Raw genomic sequence first — 14719 nt, 5'->3', positions numbered from 1 at the left:
TTAAATCCCACCCTGCTAAAGAGTCCTGGGAATTGTAGTTTGTTAAGGATGCTTGCTGGGAATTGTAGCTCTGTGATGGGGAACTACAGCTCCCAGGATTCTTTGGGTGTGTGCTTTAAATGTATGGTGTCTATGAAGCCTAAGCACCTCTTGTCTTGTAAGCTATATGGGTTCCCTATAAACCACCATGATCACCTCTGTCTTGAGAAGAGCAGGGTAAAAGTGTGACAGATATTCTGAATCACTGTGCTTAGATCAAGCTGCAGGGTTACATCCCTATGTACATTTACCTTGAAATTAAGTTGCATCTAAATTATCTGGCGTACTTCACAGTAAGACATGTTCAAGGTAGGGACAGTATTCCCAGCTGCAAACCTTTTTAAAGAAAATTTACTGCAAACCATTTTAGGAGCCAGCTATGTGCAAACCTATTCTTTTTGATGGCCTTTGAAATAGGATTGCCAACCGACTCTTGGCTGGTCCTTGCAGCTTTTTGATGTCCACATCACCAGTGAGGCATGGGAGATTGTTTCCTTCCTGTTTTGCTTCCCCCAACTCTCATTTAGTTACTTATTAATCTGCGGCTTGTCTGAATGATACCAGGCTGAAAGGAAGTTACAGCAGCTGCTCAGCCACAACCAGCAGGTGTTAACAAAGGAGTAGCTTGGATCCAGACCAGGCTCTGGGAGAAGTGAATGTCTATGAGAGAAAGCGAGGCTGAAACGAACCTAGATCTGTAACATATTCATCTCTCTGTATATATGTGTGCATGACACACAGAGAAAAAGTTCTCTGCTCTGGTTTAGAGTTTGGTCTCAGTGTTCCCCGTATGTAAAATGGGTTACTGCAGGTGCACAAATGACACTCTCCTCCCACCCCAAAATCTTACTGTTTCACCAAACAAAGCAAAATAAATTAAGGTGGGCTGCCATGCTAGAGGGCCTCAAACCCTGCAAACTGCTTAGGAACGCTGGTTTTCTCTTTTGGACTAGGCAAAGACCTGCTCATCTACACAAACACAGGTGCCTCTCTGCTGTACCTCCCTCCACCCTGGACGAGCGCTTTCCCGGCTACGAATCAGCAAAACCTATCCCGCTCCACCTGTGAGTTGCGGAGCCCAAGGCACTTCCCTAGGGCCTAGGCGCCTCGTGTGAACACCACTGAGGTCTACAGCAGAAAGGGGTGCATCCTAGTGGAAAGTAATTGATCCCCGTGCATCTCGGGCTAAGGCGCGCGTGGGGGGGGGGGGAACGACCCGGTTCACGCGCATGATTAAGGCGGAAATGCTAAGCATGCTCCGAGATGCTGTTGCACACGGCCACGATCAACGGGGCGCGCTGTCTCAAAAGTAAACCCGACTTCGGCGGTACAAGTTCAGCATTGGCGGCGAAAGGCAGCCTTGATTTGAGGAGCGCGCCGCCGCTGCATTCCAACCCAGAGACCCGCCGCGATCCTCTCCGGTTCTACTCTAGAGCAGAGCCGGCGGGCGATTGCAAGGAAAGCTAGGATTCCCAACTTGCAGCCCCTACGACGCCTCGGCAAACAAACCAAAAGCACGGCACACACGCCGCCGCCGCCGCCGGAGGAACCTTCTTGGTGGGTGGAGATACGGAGGAAGGGGGCGGGCCAAATCTGATGGGAGAGCTGGCAGGAGGTCGCTCGGTCCTTCTGCCAGCAGCGGGGCCGGGCTGGGAAGGGTTAACCGCGGCAGCCTCAGCAGCAGCAGCAGCAGCAGCTCCTCTTCTTCGGTGCTCCCCGCAGAGCCTGCTGTGGCCTTTGAGGAGGAGACGCTGCTAATGCACCGCGCACCAGCCCTCTCTCCCTCCGCCGCCGCCACTGTGGGCTGCTGCAGACGCTGCGAAGGAGGACGGCAGCCTTGGCTGAGAGCTGCCTAGCAAGCGGCGCCCGGGAACCCGCGGAGGGAGCGAGGGAGCCTGCCTTCCCAGCCGCCGCCGCCTCCTCCTCCTCCTGGCTCCTCAGGTGCTGCCCGGGGGCTTGCGGACAACAGGTACGAGGCGGCGAGGAGGAGGGAGGAAGGGGCGAGCGGGCGGCCGCCGCCGCTCTCTCGCAGGCTAATGAATGGGCTGCGGGGGCGCCGGGAGCGCGTGCAAGGCCCGGCTGGAGCTCGGGCGCCAGGCGAGGGTCCGACGCGGGCTGCTGCTCCTCCGCCTTCGCGGGTGGAGGAAGGCGAGCCTCCTTCTCCGTGGGGAAGGGCCGAGGGAGAGCGGCAGGGAGGCGGCGGGGCGGAGTGGGGGGTGCTGTGGACAAAGGAGGGAGCGGGGTTAGTTGGCGGGGAAGGAGGGAGAAAGGCCTGCAGAAGCGAAAGCCGCCTCTCCGCCTCCTCCCCCCTCCCTCAACCGTGGTTTGGGATGATTCTCTCTCTTCTCCATCCGCCCCCCCCCCCGGCAGTCGGTCTCTTTGACCCCTCCCCCCCCAAAAAAGCTGCAGTTCTAGGCTGGGGAGGGGGAAGCGTGTTGGTCCCATGTGTGAAAGAACGGGAGGGGCGCCTTGGAAGTTGCATCTGTCTACTGTTGCAGGAGATTTCTTTTTCTCTAGTTTCTCTCCCCCCCCCCCGGGAAAATATATATATTCCTGAGAACTGACAAAACTTTTGTCCTCTGCAGTATGTTGTGGAGACCCATGTGGTGGTGGTGGGGGGGGGGGTGAGGAGCAGGCGGGACTGGTCCTGGAAAACAGTGCAGCCTCTGGTGGCCCTTGGTGGGTGGAGAACTTGCTTTTCTTTCCCCTTACGATTCTTTTTTTTAATATAAAATAGAAATATGTATCTGTGTTGTTTTGGACCTGGGTTTCCCTCTCTCTTGTTTCAGAAGCTGCTGCTGCTTTTATTCCCAGTGAAATTCCCTCTCCCTCCAGGAAATTCCATATATAAATTTTGTTTGTGCCTTCCTAATCTATCTCCTCCGATTGCTCTGGAGACAGTTCCTGATAAAGAGAGCCCTTAGCTTGCCAAGGCACATCTTAAAATACGAAAACGCAGCATACATAAATATCAATTTGAAATAATACTTGGCGCTTGGATTGCTTTTCATCTTCAAAGTGCTTTCACACTCATTAACTGATCCTCTCAGCATCCCTTGGATGGCAGCTTAACCTGGAATGATTTATACAGAATATCAAAGGGGTATGTCTTCCTAATGCTGTCTTGTGTTCATGAGTGTTGCTTTGTTCTTCACTGGTAAGCTCATGCCTCAAGCTGCACTTTCTTTATGCCAAGATATTCTGCACCCCAGTATTGAAGATTAGGGGAGAGAGGGCAAAGTAGACATCCATACAGGTGATGGAAGGTGGCCAGGAATTTTCTATTGAATCTCATGCCTCTTAGATCAAGGATGGCTTGTCAAAAGGAAGAACACTTATTATGAGGGCACGGGGAGGCTAAACTGATTAATAACCAATACAGTAAATCTGCCCTGTATTTTTTTTAAAGCTACTGTTTGTGACAAAAAATGGAGCTGTCTGTTTGACTTATATGTTGCTGTCATTGATAATTAGTAACACATTAAGTAGGTGGGATTTTGAACAGGATGCTGGTTGTACCTGAGTTCACTGTTCACTGTGACATGTCAGCTACTGGCAAGCAGTGGAGAAAATGTTTTTCCAAGTACTTGAGCTCCTGATATACTAATGCTAGAGAGTCACTAAGACAGCCAAGCATTTTTGTGACTGATGTGCAAAATGTTAGCCTGGTTGAGTACCAGATGCTACCATGAGCTGCTTGGACGAAAAGTAGGATATACCGGTAAATGTTACAAATAAATAAAACAAAGTGGATATGTTGGTCCAAAATGTCCAACCTGGTAAGGTTATAGTTGTAGCAGCCCCCTTGATTCAAAGTGGACGTGGTCACATGGGGTTGGGGGCATGGGTGACACTGGTGAGCAGAATTTAAGGAAATACATATAATGGGAATTTTAGGTAAAGAAATACTGTTGCTCCTATGCATTTTCGAAAATCTCTGAGATACAGTCCCTAAGATACTAAAAAATGAGTAGATGGCCAGAATTAAAATACCTAACACTGCCAAAAATCTATTGGGATGGACACTATGTATTACTATTATGAAGAATCTGAGAACTAGACCTGTAGAGGCTGTTTCCTTTTTTAACAAAATACCTCTCATAAGATTTTCATTATGTTGTACCAGTTCTGTATAATGTTTAGAATGTGTTTCTGTTGATTACCATCTGCATTCTGCTAATTTTTGAAACAACTTGCTTTGGTTGATTGGAGGTGGTCAGAAGTTAGCAGCAGCTGTTCTGTGTTCCAGCCCTCTTTTCAAACAGCATAAGCACAACTAGGAGTTTCTTCAAAAGAGGGCATCTGTTGCCTTCTCTCTGTGCTGGCATTTGAGCCTGGGAGCAAGAGCTGTGCCAAGTAACCTCCTGCTGCTGCTCTTGAATTACTCTGGGTATCCCAGAGATTCTTGGCTGGAGATGGAGGTTGATGGCAACTACAAGTTCATTTCTGCTAGAAAGAGATGTTGTTTGTAGAATGTAGGGAGCAAGGATGGCAGGAAAGCTGTATTGTGTGACCTGTAGTCTGCTGATGGTGGTCTGGCTTGTACCAGGAGACACAAAGCCTCAAAATGGATTGAAGCCCTGTAGTTGCACTCTTCCCCTCGCCTTCCTGCCTGCACAGTTTAGCAGGATGAAAAGATCTCTCCTTCCTTAGAGATATCTGCTGGCTTCATAAAGCCCTAATCCCCTTGTGCCTTTCAACTCTTCCTCCTTCAAAAGGTGCTCTCTGAGGATTTATAGGAAGGAAAGTGCTAGCATTAATATAATACATGCAGGCATAAATATGAAACGTATTTAACACTGGAGATTGCTGCATCAGTAAAGCTAGGTCCCTACCCTCCGTGGCTGATCAGAGCTTTCGGATAACTGCCATAAAACAAATAGGCTACCTTTCAAGAAACCAGAGGCATGCTGCTCCAGGCAGCAGTACCTGGATGAAAAGAGCTATGGATAAGATGCTCTTCAAATGTCATTACCTAGGAGAGAGAAACAGCATTAATTAAAAATAAAAGATTAGAGAAAAGCATCAAATTGAATGAGTGAGTTGGCTTAACATTCCACACCTTCTGAAGCTGCAAGTCTTTGTGTTGCAGTGGCTTGAGCCTTAAACAAAGCGCTTTATAATCCCAGCTGGAAGGCCTATCCTAGCTTCTGAATTACAACATTAGCTGTGGTCTTTAGCCAACAACAAATGTATGTGTTTGGTGTTGTGCGCACACACACACACATACATAGATGATATAGATATATATATATATGTAGAGAGAGAGGTAATTTTATTCTTTCAGAAAGGAGAATTCTATGGTTATTTTTCCTGTCTTAGTAACTAGTGATAAGTATTGCTTCATTGGGTGGGTATTGAGGTAGACTGAAAGCCATCCTTGCCTAATTCCCCAAATATATTTCAGGGGCCATTGTGTAGTCAGACTTCCTTGCTTGTGTGTGAATAATATATTTTAAACGTCTAAAATCGGAAAGCATAGCATCATAGTTCATCTAAGGGAAAAAGGATGCATACATTTGCATGTGTTTACAATGAGTTCTGATTTTAAACTTAGAGGGTGTAGGTTGGAAAGGAGAACATTGGATGGCAGATTCATGAGCATTGCCTCTGGACACTGGAAGACCCATAAAGATCCCTTTTGGGCTGTGATTGATTCACTGCCACTGCCTGCACATTTTCAAGCTTTACTTCACAGCCTTGAGGAGTAGAAAAATGTTACTGTTTTTAAAATGAAAGCTAAGCTTCGCAGGGTCCAGTAATCAGTTTAGAATCATTATTCTTTAGAAAGACAAATGATATGCTTTATTATATTTTCATTGCTAGGCAGTTGCCTTGTGCTCTCCCTTAAGCCTGCTGGTCTGCTTTTCTCCAACAGTCTTCTCTAGAAATGTGTAAAGTGAGCGGCAGTGTGGTCCAGTGGTCTTAAAGATCTTAAGGTCATAACTCCCTCCATGGTCTGTAAAATTGGGCAGGGGGGAGGGGAATAGTCCCCCAGCTGTTGTGAATACCTCCTAGGCAATACTTTGCATTGGGAAATTAAAAGCACTTTAGAAACAAGTTTTGTAATGGGGGAACCTTTGTTTTCATTAATGTCATTGCTCTCAAAATACAGCTAAAGGGAGGAGCGCATTTAGGATTACAACCGTAAAGAGAAACTTCGAAGTGTGACCCAGCTGAAACCAAAAAGACCCAATGTGTCAAACAGCAATGCACAATAATCATTTGCCTTATCCTGTGATACATTGAATGCAGCAGTGCTAGAATCAGTGCTGCCAGGCAGCGTAAGGCTTCTTGCCATTGGAATCTGATTTCCACTGGGAGCCGAATGCTGGGCGGGTGCTGTGATGCATGCAATGGGGTTGGGTGGGGAAGGGATGCCTCAGGCAATAATATGATACAGCGATTTGGTCATGGGTTCCTTTGGTTGGATCATAGAGGGTAAGTTTGTGCAGAGGCTATTAAACATCAGACACATTCTCTCTTGGGCAGAGATGGGGGATGGCTGAAAAATGCCTGCTTTTGCCTATTTTGTCAAGGCTGCCTATAGATCAGCTGGAAAATGAATGCAAAAAGGGGTCTGCATCATACAGTCAGTTGAAACATTGGTGAGAATGAGAGAGCAGATGTGAAGGGAGAAGTGGTAGGAGAGAGTCGCTTTGTGCTTTTAAGGGCAGCAGTGGGAAGGGCTTGTAACACACTGTGCTAGTCCAGTCCAGTTCTTTTCTCAGTTACTTTATTGTACTTTATTCTATTTGTGCACTATCCTTCGGCTCACAATAAAAATGCAAACAACGGTAAATACGTACAATACAGCTAAACAAATAGCAGCGACAAAGCAGTTGAATTGGATTAAGGCACAGAGGAGGACAAAAAAGCAATTGCATCACATCAAACAGAATGGGCACCTGGTGAACCTCCTCAGGAATTCTATAACCACTACCAAAAATGGCCCTCTGGTCAGTTGCTACCCACCTAACCTCAATTAGTGAGGGCATCTGAAGGTAGGGCCTTTTCTGATGGCTTGGCACACAGGCTGGTTGATGTGGAAGCAAGCATTCCTCCAGATATCCCAGTCTCAGAATTATGTAGGGCTTCAAAAACATGTGCAGAAATGGACCAGAATCCACTGCAATTCTTTTAAGCACCAGTGTGTTAAGGTTTCCATGTCTGGTGCCAGATAGTAGTCTAGTGCTCTTATTTTGAACTTACTTCAGTTTTCAGTAGTCTTCAAAGATAGCTCCATGTAAAGCACATTACAGTAGCTGGTCACAGATGTTACCTAAACATGATTTATAATGGCCAGGCTGTCTCTGTCAAAGATCGGCTGCAGCTGGTGCTCCAGCCTCTGCTAACGAAAGGTGCTATGTACCACACAGTTTATTTATTATGATTATTTATTAAATTTCCATACCGTCCTCCATCCTAGGATCTCAGAGCAGTTTATAATATAAAAACACAAAGACACATAGCATAGCAACAAACAAAAACAACACCCCCCAATAGTTTAAAAGGCCATAGATTGTTTAATTTGAACAACCAGTGGCAGAGCTGGCTCTAGAAACACCTTGAGGTTGCAAAACACGATCCTTTAGGAGAGAAATGCAACTCAATCTAAAACAGCCGGAGCACCAGTTCTCTGAGAAGACAGTCCATTTACCCACAACACCTTTGTCTTGTCAGGATTGAGTTTCAGTTTATTGATTTCATCCAGCCTGTCACTAATTCCAGACACCAGTTCAGTACTTTGACAGTCTCTCACCTGACTTGGATGTAAAGAAGTAGAGCGGTTATTTATATACTTTGAGCAGTTTTATAGCTGAAATAGTTGCATTTCTGTGGAACATTGCATAGTTTATCCAGGTGTGGGGATAGTAACGAGGTAAGAAGGCAGACAGCCAAGTGCTCAAGGACATCGTAGGTAGGAAAGGCGGGTGATAAAAGACGTGAGGGAGAAATAACCATGTATTAAAGACACCTATGGCTCGGAGCCTTCGCTAGAGACTGCTTGCAACTTTTTCTTTTTAACTTTCTTTCAAAACCATGCAAGTAGAAATATTCTTTTTTATTTTTTCCTCCCTCTCCCACCAACGAAACCAAACATAACATTGGAGATTCTCAGGAATCTAGGTTATGTGGCAGAAATATTATGGGTTATAGATTGAATGTGCAGTGGATTATAAAAATGTGAACAGAAGATAGTGCTGGTGTTGAGGGAACTGGTCTGGTATTTAGGAAAGCTGAGTGCTGGGAACATCTTCGTGTTAAGCTTCCCCCTTTCACAAAATGTGTTCAGTCTGAGGTCTGTACTCAAGGTTGACATTTTTTTTAATTTTTTTTTAAATACCAATAGGCCAGCTTGAGAGAAGAACCAGTTTATGTACCTTGGATCATAGTGTTTTCCATGGCTCAGATTCAGGTTTTATGAGAAACCAGAGCTGCTTATGAGAATGTGCTACTACAGTGACCCATGTATGGTTCCACCTCCCTATGCAAAGGGACAAATATTTGCATCCTCTGCTTGGATTTGGAACAGACTTAATGAACAAATTTGAAACCAATTTCATCCAAATACAAGAAACTGGTTTGTACAAACCATAGCTTATAGGCAGGCTATAAAATCAAGGACCCTAAACTATGGTTTCAACAAACTACACTTGGCCTATACCTATATTTGGATGAAATGAGAAACAGCAGTTCTAAACCTTTACCAAAGCTTTAAATAACCTCTCCTCAAAGGAGATGGGGGGGGGCATGTGAATTTGAGACCTGTGCACGTTTGTTCTTGTGACGACAAACCATGATTTGACATTGTGCCTGAATTCAGTATTTCTGTAACGAATTTGGATCAGCACTGTAGATGTTACCCTCTATACCAGAAATACTTGGCAGTAATTATTTTCATCTTGACAGTAATTATTTTCTTCTTGCCTCTCAAAATTTAGACAGTACTGGTAAATTTTCATGTACCATAAAAAGTAAACGTTTGAGTGCCCAAAACACGCCTAGTGGCATGACTATCTGGAATGTAATGGCTTCAAACAATTTTTTCCATGATCTGCACTGACTTTACAGAGGCTGTGTAATAAACAAGGAAATCAACAATACCATACTTGTGTATTCAGCAGCTTGGAAAACAAGCCATTGTTTTCCAGATGACTCAGTTCTTTTTTTTTCCAAAAAAGAGGGAGTATTCAGCAGCTACAATAAGCTTGTGGCTTCTGAATGAACATTGCAAAGGCTGTACAAGAGGGGAATTAAACTGAAGGAAGTTCGTGTCCTTTTATTCCACAGAAGAAACTAATTCAGTGTACTGAATAACTGCATAATTGTTAGAACTACCCTAGAAACATGGGGATGCTGGCATTCTCTGGCATTTTGGTAACCACCTTATATTCTTTGCCGAATACTAGAATGCATTTGCAGCATTGTTATTCATGTAATGAGTGTTTTAATGAAGTTAGTCCAATAAAAATAATTTCTCTGGGACAATTAATTGCAATATTCAAAACCCGGCCTTCTAATGGCATATTTTAACTATTTTATTTTCTTTCAGAACAACTTATAAATAAAAACATAAGTGATTGCAATCTGGGATGCTTGTTGGAACTCTACCTGCTATCAGAGTTGGTCAGACTCATAGTTCACCTAGTTCTGTACTTTTTCTTTCATTGGTCAAGATTATATAATTTAGAAGAATGGAGACACAAAGAGGAGTGCAGATTCACTCCTGGTTCCAGGCAAGCAAAGATTGGAATATTTGAAGCGCTGCTTAACTGAAAACCAGTTGAACTGGTGCTTTTGGATATAAGCCAATCCAGCACTATTGACTTCAGAAGCAAAGGTAGCTTAAATCCATGCAAACCTTTTCATCATTTGAATTGCAAAAAGAACAGTGATGAATTCCCAGATCTATTGGCCTGGTAATTCTACAACATTCTAATTTATTTAAGAATATAAGCAGCTCCTCCTTTTGTTTCTTGTTTGGTAAGAAGTCTTTCCCCCAGTCTGTTTACTTCCAATCTCTAGTGCAATGGTTGTCAATGCTATCAAGCCCAGGATCCATATTTAATCCTATATTGCAGTTTAGGACTGTTTGTAACTTTTTTTTTTTACTGTATATGTCCACCTTTCTCTTGATCTCTTAAATTTCAGCAAAACAAGAAAGATAATGGTGCTGACTGTGCTTATATGCAATCCAGTTGAGGTTCATAATTCACCATTTGAAGACGAATGCTTAAGTATGGGAATGGGCTGATTAGTTTTGTGTGGCATACATCTGTATGTGTGTGTATACACTGGAATCTCTGACATGCTTTGAGAATTTGAAGCAAGAGTTTGTTCTTAGGGTCACTTTAGTTAAGGCATAACTAATCTGTGACAAGTGATCCTGAGAAAACACTCTTATGAGCTTTATAATTATCTGACTAGATCAGACCAAGGTGCTAGTCCAGTATGCTGTTTTGCCCATAGCCAGATGCTTCAAGAAGCCAACGAGCAGGACATCATGTTAACAGCTGCTCCTTGTAGGTTCTATCCAGTAATTGATGACTGGAGATATGCTGCCTCTAAACCAGGGTTTCCCAAACTTAGGTCTCCAGCTGTTTTTGGACTACAATTCCCATCATCCCTAACCACCAGTCCTGCTAGCTAGGGATGATGGGAGTTGTAGTCCACAACTGCTGGAGACCCAGGTTTGAGAAGCCCTGATCTAAAGAATGAGGGTGCATTCTGGGCTCTTCTGCCTACTGGTCATTGATAAATGTTAGACCCAGGGGTGTTGGAGCCCAATAACCTCTGGAAGGGCAGCTCGTTGGCAGCCCATGATGTAAATGTGTTTTGTCTTTAATCCAGTATCTCTGGACTGACATACTAGGGAGCTTTCCATGTAACCAGTTGAGCTGTGTTGATGCTACTGTCAGGTGTTTTCAACTTTCTACTCCCAGAGACCATTTGAAAGGCCTGAAAATGGCTGAGGCCGACCAGTTGCAAGCGGTGGCACTGCAATGGCAGCAGTTGGAGACAGGCATACATCTTCTCCTTCTTTGACAGCTTCCCTCCCTTGTCCTGTTACTCTCTCGTTTTATTGTCATTTACAATAAGAATGTTTTGTCTCCCTTTCTCATTTCCATCAACATCCGCTCAGGTCCTTTTCCCCTCAGAGGAGGGGAGGAGGCTTCCTGACTTGGCAGCAGATTGCGTAGGAAAGAAGGAGGGCTGGTGTTTGTGTGTGTGTGTGTGTGTGTGTGTGAGAAGGCACAGCAGTGCACCTCCTTAGTCCATCTGCCCTGTTTACCTCCCTTCTCCCTCTTCGTTCTCTTCCTTTCCTTTCACTCGGCCAGTCACTCCATCAGTCACATCTGTTTCTTCCTTTATATTTCTCCCCTCACAACTATGTGTGGTACCAAAAAGGTTATAAAGGAGGTTCAGGAGGGCTGTAACAAGGAGGCTCGCCTGAGAGTGAGCTGAGGCCTACTGATAGTGCCTGGCCCACAGTTTGAGAAACATTGCATTTTACCTCCAGCCTAGTTGGCTGACTCTGCATTATATGTCCAGCAGAAGCTATATTAAATCGTAACAGGAATTGATTAAGTGAATGTATTGGGTACCTGGTTGGCATGCCTGTAACCTACAAGCTGTGGACTGATTTCTAGTTTGTATCTTTTACATTTGCCTTGCTCTTCTCTGCTTATCTCAGTATTTTCACCACTCCCGATTGGTTCTTGCCAGGTGCCAGTCAATTGCCTACTGTCTTATTCCACATCCTTGCAGCAAATTGCTGGGCTTCCTTCCATATCTCCGAGCAGCTATTTGTGCTGGCACAGTCCTCCAAATCCAGCTAGATTGTCCTTTTAAACATCTCTGATGTTCTGTTCCTGGCTCAGCTCAGTTTCCTGCCTACAACCTTGTTTATTTGTCCTTCAACTTCTCGCGCTGATTTCTTGGCTCAAACCGCTACCCAAAATTGGATACAATTGTGATTTGGATAACGAGCAGTTGCAAAGCTGTATCCTATAGCTCGGTGTTGAAATTCATGTTCTTATAGCTCATGCAAGTTCGGTTCTTAATGTGTTTCTTGCAATAGCAAGCCATCAATCTCCCCTCCCCAATTGAAGCATTTATGTGTTGTTTACCAGTAATGTGCACCAGGTATGAATGTATGTCAGCACAGAGCAAGGTTTCCCCAGGCCTACTGATCGACTTACTTGGTGTCTTTTCCTCCCCCCTCCCAAATATGTGGCTGGCACTGAAATAGTATCTATCTTGGATAGACATCAAAAAGCTAACAGCTTCCTTCAAACTATAAACTTTCCAGTTGGGTGCAGTTATGGGGGCAACATGAGTAGGTTGTAAGCTTTATATAGCATTCACTGTATGCATGATCCAAGTCCAGGCCAGTGAGGTACTTCTTGACACCCCAGATTTCAGCTTGGTATCACTGCTCACAGTCCCACCATGCCATAATGTCAGAAAATGTACCAATGCTGAATCTCTTCTTGAAATCTGTTGCCAAATACAAGCATTTCCTTTAGCCTACTTGCAAGGACAGACATACCCAAAATGTGAAGGTTAGAGGATGTCACATCACTGGTTAAAAATCACCATGACTGGTTTACTCAGAGGTTTTGTGAAAGTGGAGAATGTTAAGCCTGCACCATCTTTTAAAATATGGCTGAAATAAATAGGTAGGATTATCCTTAAGATTAGTTTTTTCTGACTCTGTTGGTTTTAGTATGTCGCTGGAATGGGTTCAGATAGAGATAGAGGAAAAGCAAATGAGTGCCAATTAAATATATGTAGGACATTTTCAAAAATCAACGAAATGGCAAGATAGTGTTCTACAGATATTAGGCATGATTGAAAACATACACTCTTGTGTACAGCGAAGTTCATTTTTTCTAACCAATATATATGTATAGTCCATTAAAAAGAAACAGTGTAGAAATTCAGTTTTGAGAAAAAAGGCTTTATGCTTGGAAGAAAGGAAAACATCTGATTTGTCTCTCAGTCTTCACTGTGCAAAATGTGGTGTGTGCACTTCGTGCTTCTCATTAGTCTGGTTTTGAAGCTCCCTTCTCATGGCAATTTTGGCATTGTTTGCACATTTACGTATTAACAGAATAGTTGCCTTTCCAGAAAGTTTAAATCCATTTTTGAGCACTGTCCTAATCAGGACAATAGTTAAGACACTTTTTAAAAATGATTTCTTTATATATTTCATATGTATTGTTTAATGCCAAAATAGTTCCATTCTTTGCTTATATTATTATTTTGTAAACTGCTTAGAGACTTACATGCAACCAGACTGTGTAATATAATGAAATCCTGGAAAGGCAACAACACTTTACAAAAACATTGTACGAGTCAGGGAAAGTTTTGCGAAACAGATGAGTCTTTGATTGTTTGAAGTTCATGGAGGTTGTTGCCTCCTGTTCTGAAGGAGGAGAGGGTGTTTCAGAAGGCTGGTGCCTAACCCTTCTAAAAAATAGTGACTATTCTCCTGTTTCTTAGCAATAACATATTGATAACTTGTAGTTGAGGCTTGCCATCAGAATTTAGGACTAGACTGGACTTCTACAACATGCTTGAACTTTTAGGAAATGTGGCTTTATACAGACTTAAACATCACAGATAGGTTTCTGTGGGTCAAAACATACTGAACATCCCATTAGATTAGCTTATACTTTGGGGCCCCTATCCTCTAATATGTGTTACGTGGCTGACAGTTGTTCACCTCACGCTAACTGGAGTCTGGAAGCAGTTAGGGTAATATATAGATGCAGAAGAACTCTGATTATCAAGGCACTAAAAATTTTCACTGTTTTCTATGATATAGATAGAATCTGCTTTGTACTAGTCACTTAGGATCGCTAACATTGCCTTCTGGGTTAGTGCCTGCTGTATCTATTGTTCATGCTCTTTTTGTGGCATAAATCTGTTTTTGTTGCCAGCAAGGGTTCTTTTTTCTGCAAGGTTGACCAGGTTTCTCTTTTTTTTAAAGAGAGAGATAAACCAACATTTTCCTGCACACACTTTTGTTGTGGTTGTTACAATCGAACAGCCAGGCAACAAAGCATTCAGTGCAAGCTTGCCTTTTCCAAAACACACAGAGGCGGAGGAAAAGGTAAGACCCCGCTTCTGACGTTGACAGAGCACCATAGTCTGTAAGTTTTCATGTACACATGGATCTCCATTTGATCTGCCGGTTGCAGAGTGAGAAGTGAGCTCTTCAGTTTGTTCTAGTCTGTCTTGAAAGTGCGGTGGATGCTCTTGGGGTGTTTTACTTTTGGTTGTAAATTCCGTACGTAGCAATGTTCCTGGAATGCTAAGATATTTTCTTTTGCAAGGTTGTGTTCCACTTACTCTGCCAGCTTCTTGCATTGTTCAAGGGATATAACTGACTGACTGCATGCTGCCTTAAACATACCTCCTAACCTGACCCAATCTTCTCAAATTGCACAAGCTCACCTGTAGGCATCCTTATGATCTGTCTAGATTAGAAGATGTACACGTGTTTCTTCATAGCAAGAGTGGGGGAACATCTGGCTTTCCAGATGCTGCTTCACTGCAGCTCCCATAATCTCTGACCATTGGCTATAGCGGCTAGGGCGGATGAGCGTTGGGAATCCCAGCAACATCTGGATAGCTGCCCTATCCATACTCCATACAATTAAAATTG

General features: G+C 43.8%; 1 protein-coding gene across 1 annotated transcript in view; it reads left to right on the top strand.

The window, feature by feature from the left end:
* The first annotated feature begins 1635 nt into the window (after positions 1–1635).
* NDST1 (N-deacetylase and N-sulfotransferase 1) overlaps positions 1636–14719 on the top strand; it is a 77492-nt gene continuing 64408 nt past the window's right edge. Inside the window, exon 1 of the mRNA XM_083424441.1 lies at positions 1636–2008. The gene's annotated coding sequence lies outside the window, so the exon portion shown is untranslated. The remainder of the gene's footprint in view (positions 2009–14719) is intronic.

This window comes from Podarcis tiliguerta (assembly GCF_965153285.1).
Source record: "Podarcis tiliguerta genome assembly, chromosome: 2".
Lineage (NCBI taxonomy): Eukaryota > Metazoa > Chordata > Lepidosauria > Squamata > Lacertidae > Podarcis > Podarcis tiliguerta.
Note: the sequence above shows the minus strand (reverse complement) of the source record. Positions and strands in the feature narration are given on the sequence as shown.